Source organism: Leptonychotes weddellii, chromosome 10 (genome assembly GCF_054177405.1).
Source record: "Leptonychotes weddellii isolate Sample4059 chromosome 10, ASM5417740v2, whole genome shotgun sequence".
NCBI classification, from domain to species: Eukaryota; Metazoa; Chordata; class Mammalia; order Carnivora; family Phocidae; genus Leptonychotes; species Leptonychotes weddellii.
The window spans coordinates 30,296,240-30,308,633 of record NC_138378.1 but is presented as its reverse complement, the minus strand read 5'-3'; the positions used below and the strand labels follow the sequence as shown (position 1 = coordinate 30,308,633).

Genomic DNA, 12,394 nt, shown 5'->3' with positions numbered 1-12,394 from the left:
GTGGGAAAGGATGAAATAATCAGGAAATTGTATGCTAAAGATGGACGGTCCATCAATTATGGAGTCCTATTCTATGCCAGGTACTTTGCACCCATTAGCAACAATATTAACTGCAGGTGGAATTATCCTCAGGGTATGACTGGAGAGACCGAGGTAGGAAACAAGAGTTAAATTAAATGTCAGGGGTCACACATTTAGGAAGAATTGGATCAGTAAACTCAGCAGAAAACATATATGGAAGGTTCTCTCTGGATGGAATACTGTATGAGGTTTCGTCTCAAGAAGGTTAGAATAGAATTGGGAAGAGAAGAAATATGTTTTTATTTATTTGAATTTAATGCTTATTAGGTAGGAAAAGGGGCTGGTATAGAGAATTGTGCATTCAAATAATGCTGGCCCAGTTAATTAGCAAAGGCTCTGTTAGCCCACCTCGTTTCTTAGTTTCCATAGGTGACTAGAACCATAGTAAAGATTTCAGATGAGTGGAGAGAAAATTCCTCCCACATTTTTTCCCACCATTTCCCCACCCCCAAACAGCTCCCCTCAGTTCAGCAGAGATCTTTAGAAAAAGAGGCAAAAAGAAAGGGCTGCCTGCCCTGTGTACACCTGTCACATATCCCTTGGCCATTACACTGTGCTTCACGCTTCACATTCTGTGACTTTCTGATTATGTTTTGAGCATAAGTTTTCAAAACCCACTTTATTACGCGCTGTCTCACTTGGCAAGCAGTCTGCATTTATGCATTTTTTTTTCCAATATATAAAATTGAGCGCTTTGTAATTAAATTGCTTTTTATTTTTCTGAGTGAAAATGAGAAGTGCAAGCAGCATTCTCAAAAATGGAACACATTTTCCTATACCTGAGACTGTATGAGGTTGAGTGGACAGTTAAATGGTTTTGAAAATATTGCTCTTATTACTTTCAATAAGGGGGATATTATGTTATACAAATATGTTTTTTGAGAAATATTCTTTTTTTTAAAGATTTACTTATTTATTTTTTTTAGAGAGAGAGCGGGGAGGAGGGGCACAGAGAGAGGGAGATAGAGTCACAAACTGACTCTGTGCTGAGCGCAGAGCCCGACGTGGGACTCGATCCCACGACTCTGAGATCAGGACCTGAGCTGAAACCAAGAGTGAACACTCAACCAACTGTGCCACTCAGGCGCCCCAAGAATTAATCTTTTTATTTAATGCTATAGGTTAATGGGTATGCTACTTTGTGAAGCTGGCCAAAAGACACAAGTTTTATCCTCGGCTCACAGAATACAGATTTAAAATAATGTCCTTTAAGCAGAAAATAAATTGAGCTACAGAAAAACACAGATTTTATTAAACTATGAGTAGGTGACATACTGAATTTTTTAAGCTATGGATGTTCGTGAAGATTCACATCACTATTAAGTGATTTTTAATTCTAAACCTGCAAGTTTTCCTGATATTTAATAGTTCTTCTTTCACAAAGAGGAAGGAATATTTAAGTAGATGCCAACTCCAACTTGGTAAAATCATTATTCACAGAAAAAAAAAATCATTATTCACAGAAAGCATTGACTTTCAGTTGCTTTCATTATCTGTGAATTTAGGATCAAAGAACTAATTCAAGTTATTTATTTGTTTAAGTGCTTACTAAATGACATTCAGTGTGATATTATCAAGGTGAAGGATAGAAAAGAATAAAGAAGGCACACACAATCTAGTGGGGAAAAAACAACTTGTATATAAAAATAGTTCCCCTCCAAAATGGTAACTAAGGGCTATTATATATGAACTAGTTTATGATTAGTTTTGACAAAATTAACTAAATGGACTAAATTAGGCATACAGGTAAGGAAGAACAAATATGAGATGTTTATTAAGCATTCAGTTTGGTAAAACTAAATGTAACCACGGACTAGTGGCAAAGAGACTAATTAATGCCCTACTTTATAAATGCAGGACAAATAACACACAAATAATCATCTGTAAATAAAACATAAAATGGAAGCCTTCCCTTTTGCAACACAGGTCACACCCAAAGGCTATAATCTGTTCACACCAAAACTGCCTAAAAATTGCTGGCAGATCCAAGAGCACCTTTTCAAGGAGAAATATCCCTTTCTTGGTGATCTCCTTTAGAACAACTGCTCCCCACTCCTGCCTCCCTCCCAGTTACAGGATTGATGTTTTTCCCATGTTTCCAGTTTGTTTCCTATTCTCTTCATTCCTTGAACTCGCAACTGTCAACCAGCCTTGTGTGGATATTTTTCTGTTTACTTTGTATTGCTGGATATGAGTTGAATCTCACTCTTGATTTTATCCTCTACCCAGCTTGGACATTAGATAATGTCCACTCATGCCCCAAGTCATGCTTATAGAATCTTTTGGTAGGGCTTGACCCTGCTGGCCTCATAAGCCATGTCGTAAGTTTGCCTCTTTGTATCTCTGAGCTTCTTTGAATTACCACCTAGACACCCTAGAGATGGGGAAGGCTATTCGTCTACCCAATTTCTCCTCTATTTCTTGGCTACTCAGAAAACCTCTAGAAACCAATGTCTAGATAGTTCACCCACACCATCATATGCTAGAGCTCAGCTCAGGGGACACCTGTCCCCAGAAACCCCAGAAAGAAGACATGACAGCAGTGAAGGTGCTTTGTAGCGATGGACTGCTATCAGCAGGACCTGGACTATTGTTGGGTCTAACACTGTTTACTCCACCCACATTCAACTGTAGCAAAGATGGGGAATAAAGGAACCATGAACACATTAACACTATCTTTGTGGGTGCTAAGGATATGAAAATGAATAATATACGGCTATGTTGTAAAAGAATCTACCGTCTAATAAGATTTGTATATCTCTACTGTTTTATATTAGTGGAAACCGAGATTACAGCACACACCATTTCCTTCTACAACTTTCCAGTGTCAGTTAATAGCCATAGATTTTATAATATCAAAACATATATAGCATGGAAATTTCTTCATGTAAGCTAGTGTTTTGCAAGTTCTTCTGAGTTTTAGAAATATTGTATCTTCTGTGATATGTTTTGGTGCTATCTTATTGAGAGTACACTGCATTTATCTATAATCTAAATATCTAAATTTTCTAAAAATCATAAAAAATGTTCACATATAAATGTATAATTTGATGGCCTACATATATTCTATAATGATGTAATTTGTTGTCATTTAGCATTCTAAAGCAAATAAGATAAAATAAGTAAACCGAGTGGACAATAAAAAGTCAAGATATTAAACAAATAATGTGAATTTATTGAGCGTATCATTCTGCACTATTTTGAATATATGCACTTCTTAACATATTAACATTATTACCCCAAAACAGAGAATATTTACTTAGATAGGAATTATAAATCTTGTTTTCCACATTGAAGAGTTAATGACAACAGAAATTCCAAATAACATTTACTTAAAGAATTAGCCACGACTACCCCACCGCAAGATTAGCTCTATAAATATAGTGAAGATTTTACAAGTAAAATAGAATAAAGTTCATGAAACAAAGGCAGATAACATCCAAGCAAGTTTGAGCTTTTTTAACTTACAGTGAGAATCTGCTCAAATTAACAGTTTGCAATTTTTGGATCATTACTAGCAGGAAAATGTTCTTTTCAGAATTAATATTTCATAAAACCTTTATGTTTTACATTTTGAACTTAGTGAAAATTACCAGGAAACACCATAACCCATACCCTTGAGGAAAAATAATGAAAATTACAACTATTTAAAATATGTTTATTTTCAGAACCACCTCCCTCCCTTAATAAGAATTAGAAAAACTGCTACAATTTTCCCAACATATGTAAAATTCTATGACCAAAATTAAAAATGTAAGCTATAAAGTAGCACTACATGTCTAAGAGCAAGCTTTCATATTATTTGCTCACAGTCATCTTTGTGCCATTTGTTTTTTTGGTTTTTTTTTTTGCCTATTAATGGAATGTCTCACATCTTACTTCTAGTCATGTTCATTGGTTTTGTGAAGCCTCACCTCAAACTGACATCTTTCTTCTCTAATTATTTTTTTTTTGCTCAGACTATTATGCTTTGTCACTACTTTCAAATTTTATAAGGTACTATTTGCGTATTATTCACCGGCTCAATACGTACACCTTCCACAGGTTTTGAGCAGCTAACCCTTTGCAGGTGCCACTGTCGTCTTTAGCATGATGTTAGGCACAAAGTGATCCCTCAATAAATGCTGGTTTGCTTGTTCCTTTGTTTGAGTTTTAGACCAGTGATGAGGGATGCATCACTGCAGAGTAGCAAGATCAGCACCCTTGTCTCATGGTCAAGCAATTCCAGACCTGAATTCTATTTTTTTTTCCTTTTAGAGATGGGAGGGGAGGGGGGAAGGGCGGAGGGAGAGGGAGAGAGAGAATCTTAAGCAAGCTCTACACCCAACATGGAGCCCAGAGCAGGGCTTGATCTCACAACTCTGAGATTATGACCTGAGTCCAAATCAAGAGTTAGACCCTCAACCGACTGAGCCACCCAGGCGCCCCCAGACTTGAATTCTTGATTCAGTTTCCTTCAGGTAAACTTTGACTCAAGAGACTTATAGCTGGAAGCAAGTGATGAAACTTTCTGGGGAAAGAAGGTGAGGAAAAGCCATGATGAAGAAGAGCTAAAGACAGATGGGAAGGCTGATGTGAAGTACTAGTGACCTGGAACTGGGTCTATTTTCTGTGTCTTCTCCCTGTTATTTTACACCTTCCCAGACGCATTGGGGTCAGTCAACAGACAAGGCTTTGTGTGGGCCCGTTATGGCTGTCTTCTTTTGGTCCTAATATCAGGCAGAGGCCCAAACTACTAGAGAGGAAAGGAGGCGTTCAATACTCACAATTACGTTGCTGTGGCAACGATCTAGGTTTGCCTCCTACTTAACAGCGTCTTTAGAAATTTGAACATGCATTGGCATGCTTGGGGATCTTTTTAAACCGTAGATCTAGATTCCATAGATCTGGATAGGACCTGAGAATCTAGATGCCTAATAAGCTTATGGGTGCTGCTGATGCTGCTGGTCTAGAGATTACTCATTAGATTCATGCCCAGAGGTTCGGATTGACTTGGTCTGAGGTGGGCCCTGAACATTTATCCTTTATGCTCTGAGAACCTGCTGCATGATTCAGAATAGAGCCTGATTTCAGAAAAACTGAAACAGATCACTTACAAAAAAAAATCCTTTTTTATACAGCGGGTGTTGAGTGGTAAGGAAATGTGATTATGGAATCTACTGGTCTATATGTTAAGGCATTCATGCCTCATTTTCATCATTTCAAACTACTTGTCAATATAAAACTTCTTCACTACTTTGAATCTCTCTCTCTCTCTCACACACACACACACACACACACACAAACACAGTACCATCTTAATGCAAAGCAAAATCAAATGGTCCCAGGCCCCTGTACTCAGATTAGCCCAAGGATCCACTATATCAGACTCATCTAGGAGCTATTAAGAAATGCCAAATTTCAGTCCCCATCCCAGACCCACTGAATCAAAATTTATATTTTAATAAGATTCTAAGATGATTTGTGTGTTCATTAAAATTTCAGTGGCAATGCTCTAATGTAGAAATTCTCTTGCACATCTTCAGAAGATTCACACTAAACCATTTGATCAAAGGGATAATTTTAATACAGTGGCCAAAGCACTTAAGAAAATTAACATTAGTGTCCAGCCAGAACGAACGATAGGAAGGAATTCACGATTGGATTCTTTTTGTTTTGTTTCAGCAAGATAAAACTGAGGTTACACTGAAGAACAAAATACTAATTACTCAAGGTGGTCAACAGCTTTGCTGTAGGAGGGTCTCTGTTTTCAGATCAGCTGTGCTCAATCAGGCTGACCTTCTTAACAAGGAGCAAATGATTCGCTTGTGGTTTCTTTAGGAAAGAGGTGCAGAATTCATTGTGACATGTTTATTTCTTCCCTTTTTTCCCTTCTACCATCACTTTATACTTTCCTTAAATCCTGAAAGCTGCTTTATTGGGAAGGTCTGCCCAGCAAACACTGTTACAAAAGTAACCAATAGCAGGGATGGGGCTCAAGGTAGAGCTTTTGACTGCTGCCAGCAATGACCATAAGAGCCTTAAATTCCAAGTGTGGCCCACAGACCAGCAGTGTCTGCGTCCCCTGGGAACTTGTTAGAAATGCAGAATCAGGCCCCAGCTCAGACCTATGAATTAGAATCTGCAGTTTAACGAGATTCCCAAGAGATTCATATGCATCTTAAAATTTGAGAAGCAGTGGCATATGACATTATGTTAGATATTGTCCCTGTAGCAGTATGGAGACGTAGCCATATGCATGATGGTAAGTCATGGAATTATTCACATAAGGTACTGCGAGTGGGAGACTTGTTCTTAAAGAAAAAAAATCATATATTCTCTACCAGTTATCCCAGTGCTACTTCATTCTGTTACCAGTTTATAACTTATATTGGCTTATCATCTTAATTGTTTTATAGACTTCATGCAAACATTGCTGCCAAACAAGATATAAATTATACTTCCTTAGATGCTGTACACCTAACCTAACTCAATCCATGTGGATGGAAATACTTGATGTATGCCAGTTATCTCAAAAAAATTAGAAATTGTGCAAGTATTCAAACTTTGTTTTTTCAAACATGGGATAAGGTGGAGAAAACGTTGCACTTGTGTTCCAGCTCTTTTCCCAGCTGTGTAGATTGAACACAGCTGAGCTTCTCTAGGACTCAGTTTTCTTGTTTGTAAAATTGGAATGGTCATGCCACACCTTGGGGTTTGCTGCAAGTACATCTCTTTTGCTCTTCTTTATATCTTCAGTAGCCCAGATGAGTCCCACAAAATGGTTTTTGAACAAATGAATAAAATGTATGGGAAAAAACCTTCCTGCACATCATAGGTACTGCATAAATATCTGTTTCTCTTCTTAATAATTTAACATTTTCCATGTAGGTTCTTTTGATTCCCAATATATCATTCCATTTTAAATTAAAATACTCAATGATTTATCCTTGTTAAATATACTAAAGATACATATGGATGTATATGTATGTATATATGTATATCATGTATATAGTCTTCTGTATATACTATATAGTGTTATATATAGTAAAAAATATATATAGTCTCTTATATAGACTGTATATACAGTCTTTTTTTTTTTAGCAACTATATATAGTTACTAGATATCTACAGGCTTTTGTTTTAATCACTATTTTTTTTTAAAGATTTTATTTATTTATTTGAGAGAGAGAGAATGAGAGACAGAGAGCACGAGAGGGAAGAGGGCAGAGGGAGAAGCAGACCCCCCGCTGAGCAGGGAGCCCGATGCGGGACTCGATCCCGGGACTCCAGGATCATGACCTGAGCTGAAGGCAGTCGCTTAACCAACTGAGCCACCCAGGCGCCCTTGCTTTAATCACTATTTGATTGGCTGGCACAGGCCAAAGCAGTGGTGTACCAAGGGAGAATGAGGGTGGTCTGGCCCTATGAGGAATAGTATTCTATCACTGAAATTGTTTCAGTATTATAATAAAAAGTAGAACAATTTTGGTCACACTTACAATTGTTTTAAAATTCTTTCTGGACAATGTACCTCCTTGTTGCCTGAACCTGGGACCTCCCTACCTTCACCAATCCCTGAAGGCCCGGAAATGGCCAACTGCAGAGTCCAGCCCAAATGCAGAGTCCAGTGACCACGAAGCATCATTTGTCTGGTGCTTTGCATGAAAGAGAAGCCTCAAATAAGAAGGCTTTATGGTTCTATAGACAGTCCCTTGAGAGGTCAATACCCTGCAAGTTTTGATGCCCCCGCCCCTCCCAGCCCATATTCCCTACCCTCTCCCTCTCATTCACTTTTGCTTTCTATAAATTTGTCAAGCACACTCCTCACCCAGGGCCTTTGTCCTTGGTATTCTCTCCACCTGTAATCTTCTTCCCCCAAATTTCTACACGATTTTCTCTCTCACTTCCTTAGGTCTCTGCTTAAAGGTCATATTCTCAGACCACTCTTTCCATGACATGCCATTATCCCATCCCTCTCTAGCACTCCACCCAGCTTTATCTTTCTTTATGGCATTTAGCTCTACCTGGCATTAGATTATATCTTTACTTGCTTATTATCTATGAGAAGAGGAATTTTATTTTATTCATGGCTATGTCTCCAGCACCTAGGTCACTCCCAGGCACATAGCATGTGCTCAGTATTTGATAAATAAATAACTAAACACCATCTCCAAGTCCTGCCCCTCTTTGCCCCTTGGGACTGAGAATGAGCAAAGGTAGTTAAGGATATTCCTGCCTCGTCTATAGTGCAGCCAAGAGGAGAGAATGACAAAACTCAAGACCATAGCAGACAATTCTTTAATTCAACAAGTTCTCCTAGGGGCCCCAGGGGTATTCTGGAGCACATGATCATTACTCGTTTTTAAAAATAACCCTACCATGTTTCCATTTGAGAAGAAAGTCACTCCATTGTACAAATGAGATTAAAGTTCTACCCCAGGTTTATGTACTGCTACTGGCTCAAAAAATCGGGCTGCTGAGTGCCCAGTCTCTTCTTGGGGAATAATGACATCATGCCTTTAACTCATCTGAATCACATTTTCACCCACTGAGCAGTTCAGACAAAACCAATTACATGATGTCATTTTCTGTTTTGAAAAGGAGGCTGAGATGTGTGGATGGATATTTACTTCCCATTAGTGTACCGGAGCTATGGCAGGAAGCTTGATCTTTGTGCTAATGGTACCGTTGAAATGATAACTAACAAGGCTGGGCTGTCAAAATCCATTTTCTAGCTATGTGTGATGCTTAGTTACTCAGTCTGACGTTGTAAGGAGATTCAGGAGATATATAAATCTGAGCTGGTTATTTGTTTTGTAATTAAGAACAGATCCTTGGCTCAATAAAATTTGCCTTCCAGGAATGACCAAAACATCTTTGAACTAATCTGAAGAGAAGTTATTAAGGAAATTACTTAAAATGTCGATATATTAATTATTAGTCTGGGATTTAAATGCATAATTAACATGCATACGTCATTTTGTTTCCTTTGGAGATCACCAACTCTATTCCATTACTCAAGTTAATTTTAAGATCATAAATATAAAAAGGCAAATATCTGGAGATAGTTGTGGCAGAGAGAGTTGCATATTCAAAAAACCCATTTCTTCTTTTAGGCACGTGGTTAAACTGCATGTCCCAAAGATAAGATGTGCCATCGACTTCTCGCCATTGGAGTAAGAACTAAAGTGTATGTTCAAAAAAACCTTCCACTGATGACACTCAATGCTCTTTCCCTTTGGCTTGTTGCAGCCTAGCAGGATAAATTAGAAGTCTTTATTTTAAAATGATGGGTTTACAAAGTGTTAGGATTCTAGGACTGTAAATTATAACTTAAAGAAGAACAGTCCACCATCAGGGGCATTTTATAAACAACAAAACAAACTTCTATAATACAAAGGTACTGAGATTTGGGGGTTTATCTTTTACAGTTTCTAGCTCCAAAGAGGGTAATGGCCTCCCTCCTGGTTCCCCTCTTACAACATGTCTTTATTATAATCTAGCACTTTGATCTGTCATTCTTCAATTATCCAAAATATCTGAGTGATCCCTACACGATCTCAATGATAAAGAGAATTTTACGTTCCAGAGAGAGTGGTACCTATGAAGGGAAGTTATGCCTGGGGTTCATATTAAGTTCTATCACATCAGTGTAGCTGGTTTAGATGGCTTTAACTGTTATGCCAGGGGTCAGCTTATACATCATCATCTGCCTCAGCTTAACAATAAAACTAAGTAATCACCATCACTGGTGCCATGGGCCAAAAAAATAAATAAGTAAATTAAAAGAATAATAAAGTACATAAATAAAATAAGTAAAATGAAATAAAAGAACAACGAAAGAAAGAGAACATCCTTTTGAGTTATATGTAGTGATTTAATTCGGTCCCAAATAAATTCCACAAAGGTTTGCAAATAATAATATCTTCACAATCAAGTTATCCTTAATTTTGCCTTGAAACAAAAGTTCAACTACTTCCCCAAAATAAAACAAAAAATGAGAGCTCAATTTCATAATGAACACATTGTTAGTATCCTTAGGGGAAAAATGTTTAAATGATCAGTTTTGCATTTATTATGAACATGGAATAACTTAAAAATCTTTTCTATCTTCAACCTGAAGCAGTGGGAACTGACAAAGGCTATTTTCTGCAGTTCTGGAGAGGGCAGTAAGAGAGCCAAAAACAACTGAACTCTCAATTCCTATTTCCACAAATAGCTCCATTCCCTAGAAATTTATCAGAAAACATCAGATTTACCAAAATACTACATAAATGAGAAGATTCCCCAGAATTAAAATGGCTGCATTGAAGAAGTTCTTGTTCTAATTTAGCAGAGACAGAGAAACCAGCTAGAACACAGCCCATAAAGCCCATAGATGGAGGGCTTTCCAAGCTTGCACCTTGAAGTGTGGCCTGTGTTAAATTTAGAGTTCTTTGAAATAACATAAAAAGGCAAGCCTGCAAAATCCCATTACAGAGGAGGAGGGGGTAATTAGGAACTCTAGTGAAAAAAATAAACATGCCAGTTTGCTAAGAGGAATCACAAATCTTCTCAGGTTTTTCCTCTTTCTGTTTAATTAATATTAATTTCCATTTGGTAAAATGTCAGGCTCCTTCCAATATTAATTCTGACTATGTAACAGGCAACTTATTAATTGCTACTTCTCCATCCAGCCTTCATCCCTGTCCTATTGTCACATGAGCGCTCTCTTTGGCAATCCCCTTTCTTTTAGGGAAATTAATGTTTTTAAAGCCATGCTTCCAGAGTGTGTTTTGTAGAACAAGATTCCAAAGAAAGAGTACTGGGGAAAGAAAAAAGGTTTCATATTCGTGCCTGGCCCCCCTCCTGAACACTTACAGTGTTCATTTCATATTAAAGGCTCAAGGAAGCCCTTTAGTTAAGACACTACATTCCATTTGCTGAGTATGAGGTTCCCCAAACTTATTAAGCCATACAGAAAGTCCTTTGGTATATCACCTATTAACATTCAATGGAACAGTTTGGGAAATATTTATATTAAATATGGCCTAGAAGATATGAATTAATTGCTATACTAAAACCAATATGTAGGTCGCACATGATATCTTTCTAACTAATGATGGGGTTTGGGACACCCTACCCCAAAGTATTACAGCTTAGCATTGAACATTTTAAACTGGAGGAGTTTGAGAAAACAAGAAACAGAAAGGTTACTCTGACCTTCCCCTTGCTCTTCTCCCCTGAAGCAGGTCATAAAACTCTCATGTGAGAGATGCCCTCCCTATACTTGAAAGAAAGGAGCATCCTTATGTCTGGAGACAAAGGGATGCTCAAAAGAATTGTAACAAACAGGACTCGCCAAATTTCCCCATTTATTACACTTACCAGGGGCTCGTTGACTTATATTTCTCCAAGACTGTCCACTCATCATCAAATCTAACCTAAAAATACTCAAGCTTAACTGTTCTTTTAAGTGTTCATTTTCATATGAAGGCTCGTGTCGTGTAAAACTGATATTAAATAAACTTGTATGCTTTTCTCCTTTTAATCTCTCTCTGTCACTCTGATTTTCAGATCTGGCCAGGGGCCCTAAAAGGATAGAAGAAAACTCTTTCCTCCCTTATATTAGTAAACCAAACTTTAACCTGTTCAGAATCTGCGAAACTTAGTTATCATGTTTGTAAGGATTCCACACTATTTGATTCTTTCCTGTTTTTTCAAGCCTCTCTTTTTTGTTTCATTGTGGCCATTTCAGTAATTACTCACTTTAACCAATAGCAAAGGGTTAATAAAACAAAACAAACATACAAAAATGTAATTTAATTTTTACAACTTAGTTATAAAAAGACAACCCAATTTAAAAAATAAGCCAAGGATCTGAATAAACATTTCTCTAGAGGAAATATACAAATGGCCAGAAAGATGCTCAACGTCACTAAGATTAGGTAAACACTAATCAAAGCCACAGTGAGATACCACTTCACACCCACTGTAATGGCTATAAACAAAAAGACAATGACAAGTGTTGGTAGGGATTTGGAGAAATTGGAATCGTCATACACTGCAGGTAGGAATGTAAAATGGTCCAATTCCATAGGAGAATGGTCTGAACCTTCCCTAAAGTTCAAACATAGAGATACCGTATGACCTGGGATCTCCACTCCTTGATATATACCCAGGACAAATAAAATGGGAGAGAGGCAATGAAGGATTGACAGTTGGGGATGTATGAGAACTGGTTACCAAATTAGGAAGTCAAACAATTCCTGAATGGGATACTTAAAAAGAAATCCATACCTGAAGAATTTGCAGTTAAATTAGAGAACACCAAAGACAACATGAAAATATT

General features: G+C 37.5%; 1 protein-coding gene and 1 long non-coding RNA gene across 2 annotated transcripts in view; both read right to left on the bottom strand.

The window, feature by feature from the left end:
• Positions 1–12,394, bottom strand: part of PLCB1 (phospholipase C beta 1) — a 567,798-nt gene that overhangs the window by 265,170 nt on the left and 290,234 nt on the right. The gene's annotated exons all lie outside the window — the stretch shown is intronic.
• Positions 5,364–9,730, bottom strand: LOC145723833 (uncharacterized). The gene is made up of 2 exons (XR_014149158.1): positions 7,399–9,730; positions 5,364–7,188 (listed from the first exon to the last, which is right to left on the bottom strand). It is a non-coding gene; the product is annotated as an uncharacterized LOC145723833 (long non-coding RNA).